Source organism: Lolium perenne, chromosome 3, assembly GCF_019359855.2.
Source record: "Lolium perenne isolate Kyuss_39 chromosome 3, Kyuss_2.0, whole genome shotgun sequence".
In the NCBI taxonomy this organism is placed as follows: domain Eukaryota; kingdom Viridiplantae; phylum Streptophyta; class Magnoliopsida; order Poales; family Poaceae; genus Lolium; species Lolium perenne.
The window spans coordinates 264,575,336-264,584,973 of record NC_067246.2 but is presented as its reverse complement, the minus strand read 5'-3'; positions in this window follow the sequence as shown (position 1 = coordinate 264,584,973).

Below are 9,638 nucleotides of genomic sequence, written 5' to 3'. Positions count from 1 at the left end.
GTTGGAGAAATATCCTTCCCTTTGGAAAGGGAAGACGCAGTCGATGCTTGAGCCATGGGGGCAGCCTTAGGAGCCGAAGCTTCGGAAGCCACCACGACCGGCGAAACGGCATCAGACTTGGCCTTTTTAGGAGGAGGCTTGATAAAGCCCTCATCACTGCAAAAGTAAACAGTCGACTGTGATTATAACAGGAGTATGGAAGGTAAAAAAGGCACATTATAACTTTCAGAAAGGAACTACTTACATGTCGAAGAGATCATCTTCATCGGCAAAGCCACCGGTTGATCTCTTCGCAGGAGAAGCTCTGACCCCATCCGCAGCTGCATCAACAAAAGTATCACGATTAGTGTCGACGTTACGCACTGATCCATCTGCGATATAAGTGTTATCAGCTGAGGAGGGAAGATCAGCGTGGGCAACTTCAAGATTCATCGGACCATTATATTCATCCTCTAAACCTGTTTGATCGGTGGTGTGAAAATCTACGGGGATTGAGGAGCCTCTCCCCTCAGAAGTATCATCCGGTGTATCACGTGTATCTTCAGAAGCCATAGGGATCTGGCAAAGAAAAATGACAAGTAAGAACAAAGGTAATCATGTCGGCTAAGCAAGGAGCTATAATAGAGATGTGAAGAAAGGAAAATACCCCTGATGGTGGATGATCAATGTCAAGGGGAGCATAAGAAGAGATCAGCGGAATCGAATCTTCCTGGTTGAAGGAAGTAAGACGACGAACTTCATCAAGCAACTCTTTTTCTGATAGATCGGCATCATTAATCCTGGTCTCATCCTTTGGACCTGAGTACAACCACATCGGGTGAACTCTGGCCATGACTGGCTGGATTCGGCGCTTCAGGAAAACTGCTGCCACCTCCGTACCAATCATAGTTTGGCCGTCAGCCTCTTTGATTCGAAGGAATTTGGCAAACAATTCTTCGGCTGAGGCCCTTTCGTCGGCTGAGAGGATGTTCTTCCAAGAGTCCTTGGGCTTGGCTTCAGTAACGTCGGCATAGCAGGGGAGTCGACATTCGGGTGACGAGGAATCTTTAACGTAAAACCATTTCAACCTCCATCCTTGCACGGACTCTCTCATTGGGAAATTAAAGTAATTAACTTCTGAGCGAGCAACAAAACCTACTCCTCCGGTGACAAAGTACCCATTACTACTGTTGTATCTTTTCACATAGAAGATCTTCTTCCACAGCCCGAAATGAGGTTCAATACCCAAAAACGCCTCGCAAAGGGTGATGAACACAGCAACATGGAGGATTGAGTTGGGGGTAAGTTGCCATAATTGGATTTCATAAGTCCACAAGAGATGGAGGAGGAATCCATGAGTGGGGAGCGAAAGGCCTCGATGAAGAAAAGATAAGAACATCACAGAAAATCCAGCAGGAGGATCAGGCCGAGAGATCGCACCTGGAAGGATCACATCTCCCGCGTCGGAGGATTGTCCTAAGCTTCGGGACCTCTTTTCGTCACGCTTGGTGACGGTTGAAGCTACCCAGTCCCCAGGTTTGACCATCGAGCCCGACGGCGCTGGCGGCGCTGGAGCTGGGGAGGGGGCGCTCGGAGCACTCCCCTTCGGAAGAGAAGAGGAGGACTTGGCAGCGGCACCTTCGCTGGTGGAGCTAGCAGCGGCGGCGGTATTTTTCTTCTTCACCATCGCGAGATCTGAGGAAGATTGAAACTGTGGCGGCGGCGCAACAATGGCGAAAGAAGGAAGAAGAGGGAGAATGAGGAGATGCTACGGGAACCGTGGAGAAAATTGAGAACTTTTTGTCCCTTGGAGATTTTAAGGAGAAGTTAAAGTAAGCACGTGGCGCTTGAGGAAGGGAAGGAACTGACGGCCCACTACGCCCACGATTGCGCGAAAATCGAGGAGTCACCTCGGTCGTTACGCGTATAGTGGTCAAGCCCTAAAACACTGATTGAGCAGGGCTAGGGCTAGCTCGTCATGATGGACCCGTCGAATCAGCCTGCAGCAGTTACACGTCAGCAATGATGTCATAATTTGGAAGCATTCGAAGGAAACATAAAAAGTCATCGGATGAGGGATTTGAGTCCACGCACGGATTTCGAGCATCCGTACCTAAACTCGGGGGCTACTTCCATTAGGAGCGCTGACGCGCACCCGATAAAATGAAGACTCGACAGAATGAGCAGTCGAAGGAAGAAGGTTTGAGTCAGCACTCGGTTGCAAAGCGCTTGCATCCAGACACTCGGGGGCTGTTACTCCCATCGGGAGCTCATGATGCATACCTGATAGAAGTTTTTTGCACTCCAGGATCATGCCCGGGGACTTGATTCTGTGTAGGGTAACGGTGTTTTGCCATTGGCAGTTAACCAAACAACAGTTGGGCACGTTACTCATTATCCTTTGCATAAAAAAAAATATATCGAATGACTTATGAAGATCTCGGCAGAGGAAAATATTCGAGTAGTACAACTTGAGTCTATGCACGGATTGCAAGCATCCGTACCTAGACTCGTGGGCTACTCCCATCGGGAGCGCTGACGCGCACCCGATAAAAAGAAGATGAAGCATAATCAAGATGAACAAGAGCAATGAAGGAGAAGAATGTCAGGAGAAAACATGCATTAGTCTCTACCCGAATTATCTTCGGCTAGACACTCGGGGGCTACTGACGTGGGCATTACCCTTCGGGTAACCAGTATTGCCCTATCTGGTATTGACAAATTGGAGGCCCATGAAGATACCTGAAGGCGAGATGGGCCACTAGGTCGGCGCATCAGAAGATTCCTTGACGGGCAAGACAAGGAAGCGAACAAACAAGGAAAGATTGGATCTAAACTACTGTAAACCTAGTCGTCCTCGGTTAGGACCCTTGAGACCTGGCCTCCTATATAAAGGCCAGGAGAGGGGCTGCCGAGGGACACGAACAATCTTAGCAACCTTAGCCAGGAAAAGCTTAGAGCTAGGTAACCCTAGCAACAGCAATCTCGACTAGATCTCAGCCGAACTATTCGGCACCCCATTGTAACCCATTGTCTTCATAATCAAAGAACAGACAGGCAGGACGTAAGGGTTTTACCTCATCGAGGGCCCTGAACCTGGGTAAATCGCTCTCCCCGCTTGTCTGTGAACCGATGTCTCGTGTCAGCCTACAGGATTCCATCAACCCTAAGCCCCTATCGGAGGGCATTGGCGAGGAGTACCCTCGACACGGGCAGAAGCAACACACACTTACACACACCTCTATTGATTCTCTGCAGCTCTCATGGAACGAGTGGGGTGAGAAGAAGAGATAGAACAAACTAAAAGAAGATATGTGTTTAGGTATAGCCACCTGAACAGATCATGAGACCAGCAAATGCAGGAGAACTTCCACGTCGATCGTCAGCTCCTTTGCCAGGATTGGATTCCGTGTGAGTATGTTCAGGTGAAGGGAGTTCTTTAGGAGGTTCTGCTGCAGGTCTATCAAATACTTTAAGGACTATTTGAAAGAAAAATTTCAGAAGCATTCGTGAGAGTAGTGGAAACCTCCTGAATGGAATACATCAAGTTTCAGAAATCAACTTCTAGCTACAACTTTGTCGTGAAGTTCAGGTGTATGGTGGTCTTCAAGCTTTCTGATAATGGAGTAGTGTGACCCTGTGCGCACATGAATCTCTTTTCAAGCTATAAAATTTCATAATTTTTATCAATTCACAATTTGCAGTACTCATTTTTTTATAAAAGCTATCAAGATCAATTTTTAATATAAATAATGTTTTTAATTGAACCAATCAATGAAATTATTTATGTTTCGATGTTTATTTATTATAATCTAGACCTAGCATTAAAGAGATTTGCTCATCCCCAATTTCTGATTGTTTTCGTTTTTACCACTACTATTTACAAAAGTGAAAAACAGGTGATCCGGGTGGACGGAGGTTGTAGGGGAGCAATGAAGATAAGCTGATGGTGGCATTTTGGGGCAGTGTCACGCTATGGTGAACGAGCGGACTCCAACATGGACTCATGCATGCATGCTCAAAGAAGGATGTGTTTTATATAGGTTCAAGGTAAAGATTATTGTAAAAAACAAATTCTTCGAGTGGCTTAAAAATATTTAAAAAATGTCAACCCGTAGCAACGCACGGGCACTTTTGCTAGTATCTACTTAAATGACATCAAACCTTAAGTGTGTCACCCTACGGTTCGCGAACTATGCATACAAGGTTGAGACTTCTCTCTGACCAATAACCAGTAGCGGGATCTGGAGATCCATAATGGCTCCCACATATTCAACGATGATTTTAGTGATCGACTGAACCATTTACATACGATACCGATTCCCTTTGTCACGCGATATTTTATTTGTCCGAGGTTTGATCATCGGTATCTCTATACCTTGTTCAACCTCGTCTCATGACAAGTACTCTTTACTCGTGCCGTGGTATGTGGTCTCTTATGAACCATTCATATGCTTGCAAGCTATTAGACGACATTCCACCGAGAGGGCCCAGAGTATATCTATCCGTCATCGGGATGGACAAATCCCACTGTTGATCCATATGCCTCAACTCATACTTTCCGGATACTTAATCCCACCTTTATAACCACCCATTTACGCAATGGTGCTTGATGTAATCAAAGTACCTTTCCAGTATAAGTGATTTACATGATCTCATGGTCATAAGGACTAGGTAACTATGTATCGAAAGCTTATAGCAAATAACTTAATGACGAGATCTTATGATACGCTTAAATGGGTGTGTCCATTACATCATTCATATAATGACATAATCTTGTTATTAATAACATCCAATGTTCATGATCACGAAACCATGATCATCTATTAATCAACAAGCTAGTTATAAAGAGGCTTACTAGGGACTCATTGTTGTTTACATAACACACATGTATCAATGTTTCGGTTAATACAATTATAGCATGGTATGTAAACATTATCATAAACACAAAGATATATTATAATAACCATTTTATTATTGCCTCTTGGGCATATCTCCAACAAAAACCTGCAACACGAGCTGATCACTCAAATGATTTGCTAACCAACCAATACACATACATTTAAACGAGCAACTCAGATTCGCTCAGTCAAAACTTGCCAACGGCATTAGAACGGTAAAAGTACATATGCATGTATCTACCGAACAAAAGGGCTTCATTACATAATCCAAACGCTTGGATGAAGTAGCCAAATTATCTATTTACAAAACAAACCTTAATCCCTGAAATCACCCTTGCGGAGTTCCTCTTTCCTCAGGTACCTTTGAGTCCTCTTCAAGTCTATCGACAATTATATTGGCAGGCAACAATACCTTCGGATACAGCGCCTCCAAGTCTCCAGTTGCGTTGGCAATCGACAGCAAACTTGCTGAGGGATAACGGGCGAGTACAAGGGCAAGTGTAAACCTGGCCCCTGCAAAAACTTGTGCACGCACCATGTATCGGATCTTCTTGGCATTACCAAACTCAGACATCAAAGCCAGGAGCGTGGGGGGAACTGCGTTCAAAGGGAACATCGTCTTCCAAACCACCCTCATAGCCTTGTAGCACTTGTCGAAAAAGTGGTGGACCTGCTGAACCCGATCCTGAAATTGCGCGACAGCCGAAGCCTTCGAGTGCTCCCGCCAGAAAATCTCTTTGGCTGAGGATAGCTGGGTTAATGCATGCACACGCTCGTGAATCCGTTTGTTCTCTTCCGCACGGTTTAGAGCTATGACTGGCAAAAGAAATAAATGAAGGATCAGATAAGGCGTTGTTGACAAAAGGGCGCAGGGATCAAGAAACTCACAGTTCAAACTCTCGGTAGCTTTATGCAGCTCAGTAAGAGCGTACCGCTCCACGTCGGCTGCAATCTCGCTCTTCTTATTGACAATAGCAGCTAAGACGTAAGTGCTATGCAGGTCCTTTTCCATCTGGGTGATCCAATCCTTCATCCGCTGGATCCGATCACCTTCGGGAAGAACACCCGAAGAGTCGTCGACAAATGAGGGCACCGGGAAAACCTGCAGGAAGCAGCGTTAAAAAGGATGTCGGATACGGCCAAATTGAACATCCAACGTAACTCCCATCGGGAGAAGTGCAAGTAACTACTATCGGGAGAAGTGCAAGTGAAAATATTATGATAAAGGTGTGCTAGCAACATTGCCAGCACGGAGTTCATTACAAACATAAAGTTTTGCAACAAGAATAATGTTTCACATCAGCTCGAAGATAAGATTGTTACAAAAATCAAGGGGCCTGGGTCTGATTCGACAAACTAGGTCCAGCCGATGTCTTCCCTGACGAGACTAGCTCAAGGAGCTGACGAGCACAAGTAAGGGCAGACGTTTTAAAGGCGCTTAAGTCAACGAATCGCCCATCTTGCTCTTTCGGCAACTCCTTAGTCATTTCTTCAATGTCAGCCTTAAAGCCGTAACCCATCATAAGTTGGAAGGCAAGGAGGGCACCATAGGTACGCGAAGTACGCTTGAATACCTCGATAACCTCCTTGGTGTCAACCGCGAAGGCATCAATCAGCTGCCCCAGAGTCTTCTCCTGCTTGTTCTTGGGAAAAATCATCGAGTGCATCCGCGCCAGGGCACCCTTCCCCTTTTCAAGAAGCTCCCGGGTAAGCTGGTGGGAGGCGAGAGCCATCGACACACCATTTGCCGGGGAATTGTTCGGAACTTTGTCCAAGGCAGCAGCAGGGATGCTGGCGGCTTATGCAAGAAATCGAATTGATGAAGAAACGAATCCATAAGAGTAATAATCAACAGAGATGTATGAAAGAGCTTACCTAGCAGAGCCAAAGCAGATTGACGAAGGAGCTCATCCTTTTCAGCTGCCCGAGCTTCCTCCTCCTTTAGCCTCTCCTTCAGTTTGCTCAGTTCCTCTTTTAGAGAGTCGACCTCCTGGCGAGCTATGGCAGCCTTCTTAATGGCGCCGTCCAACTTTGAAGAGGAAGACTTAACTTCCTCCTGCAGTCGAACTTTGTCCGCCTCCAGAGAGGTAAATTGAGAGGCAAAGGCCTCTAAAGAAGATATCACACCTCGCAGGTCCTTAAGGGAAAAAGGATGTTTTGCAAAGAATCATTAGGCAAGACATACTCCAAGAGATTCGTGTTGTATTCAAAAAGGGCTTACTGAAGGAGGAATCGTGGTGGCAACAGGAATGTCTTTCCCCTTGGAAAGGGAAGAAGCAGTCGATGCTTGGGCCGCGGGAGTTGCCTTAGGAGCCGAAGCTTCGGAAGCTGCAACAGCCGGCGGTACAACATCAGACCTGGCTTTCTTAGACGGAGGCTCGATGAAACCTTCGTCACTACAAAGAGGAAACGGTCGACAGAAGTTATGCAGAGAATGCGAGAAACAAGAGGACAAAATATAGTAAAAAAGAAGAAGGTATTTACATATCGAGAAGATCGTCTTCGTCAGCAAAGCCGCCGATCGATCTCTTCACGGGCGAAGCCCTGGTCTCCTCCACAGCTGCATTAACAAAGGCATCACGATCAGCGTCATCATCACGCACTGATCCCTCTGTGTCGCAAGCGTCATCGGCTGAAGGGGGAAGATTGGTGTGAACGGTTTCTGAATCTATCGGATCATCATAATTGCTTTCTGGGCTTATATGCTCGACAGTCTGAAAATCAATGGGTACTGAGGAACCTCTCCCCTCAGAAATGTCGTTCGGCGAGTCGTGCAAATCCCCAAAGGCTATGGCGGTCTGTTGAAGAAAAAATAAATGAGAACAATTAGCACGATGGTACTTATGTTGACTAAGTAAGAGTAGCATAATAAGAATTTGAAAGGAGAAGTTACCTCCGGCGGTGGGTGTTCGGCATCAAAAGGAGTGTAAGAAGATGTCAATGGGATCGAGTCCTCTTGACTAAAGGAAGTAAGGCGACGGACTTCATCGAGCAGTTCCTTTTCTGATAGTTCGGCAGCATTAATCCTGGTCTCATCCTTTGGACCTGAATACAACCACATCGGGTGAACTCTGGCCATGACTGGTTGGACTCGACGTTTCAAGAACACTGCCGCCACCTCTGTGCCGACCATGGTTTGGCCATCAGCTTCCTTGATCCGAAGAAATTTGGCAAATAATTCATCGGCTGCTACTCTTTCGTCGGGAGAGAGAATATTCTTCCAGGAATTCTTAGGCTTGGCTTCAAGGACATCGACAAAGCAAGGAAGCTGGGATTCGGGTGACAAGGAGTCCTTGACGTAAAACCACTTCAATCTCCACCCTTGCACGGATTCTCTCATTGGGAAATTGAAGTAGTTGACATCCGAACGAGCTACAAATCCCACTCCTCCGGTGACAAAGGATCCGTTACTACTGCTGTATCTCTTCACATAGAAGATCTTTTTCCACAACCCAAAATGAGGCTCAATGCCCAGGAATGCCTCGCAAAGGGTGATAAACACAGAAACGTGGAGGATTGAGTTGGGAGTGAGTTGCCATAATTGGATCTCGTAAGTTCGCAAGAGGTGGAGGAGGAATTCATGAGCGGGAAGCGAAAGACCCCGATATAAGAAGGACAAGAACATCACGGTAAAGCCAGCAGGGGGATTAGGCAGAGAAATCGCACCTGGAAAGATCACATTTCCCTCATCGGAGGAGATCAATCCCAGGCTTCGGGATCTCTTCTCGTCATGCTTGGTGACGGTTGACGCTATCCAATCTCCGGGCCTGGCTACTGAGCCTGGTGGCGCCGACGGCGCCGGAGCTGGGGGAGGAGCGTTTGGGGCACCCTCCTTCGGAAGAATCGAGGAAGATTTGGTGGCGGCGCCACCGCTCGTGGAACTGGCGGCGGCGCTAGGGTTCTTCTTCTTCACCATCGCGAGATCTGGGAAAAACTGGAAAGCAGTGGTGGCGGCGGAGCAGTTGCGAAAGGGAGAAGAGGAAGAACGATGAAGGGATGTTATGACGAATGAAGGAGAAGATTAGGGATTTTCATCCTTTGGAAAATTTAAGGAAAGCCCCGTACTGCTAGTGGACCTTTTCTTCAGTTAATGGTTGCAGAAATCGAAGAGGTGCCTCGGTAACTGTGTAAGAGGAGCAGGAATTGCTCAAAAAAAGGGCCGGCGGGTCGCGTCTTATCAGTCAGAATTGAGGTGTCAGAAAAACGTCATCAATGACGTCATGTGGAATGATTGCATACGAAGGAATAAAAAGCTATCGGATGGTCAATTTGAGTCTATGCACAGATTGCAAAGCATCTGCGCTTAGACTCGGGGGCTACTCCCATCGGGAGCGCTGGACGCGCACCCGACAGAATGAGGACTCGAAGGAAAAATTTGACTCAAGTCTGCACCCGGACGTAGGCGCCCGTGCCCAGACTCGGGGGCTACTCCCATCGGGAGCGCTGGACGCGCACCCGACAGAACTTTTTTCGCACTCCAGGATCATGCCCGGGGACTTGATTCTATGTAGGGTAACATTGTTTTGCCCTCGGCAGTTAACCAACAAAAGTTGGGCACGTTATTCATTATCCCTTGCATAAGGAAAATATATCGGATGACCTACAAAGACTTGCAGGAAAAACTTCGGCAGAGGAAAATGTTCGAGTGGTACAACTTGAGTCTACGCACGGATTGCAAGCATCCGTACCTAGACTCGGGGGCTACTCCCATCGGGAGCGCTGACGCGCACCCGATAGAAGAAAATGGTGCAGATAGAA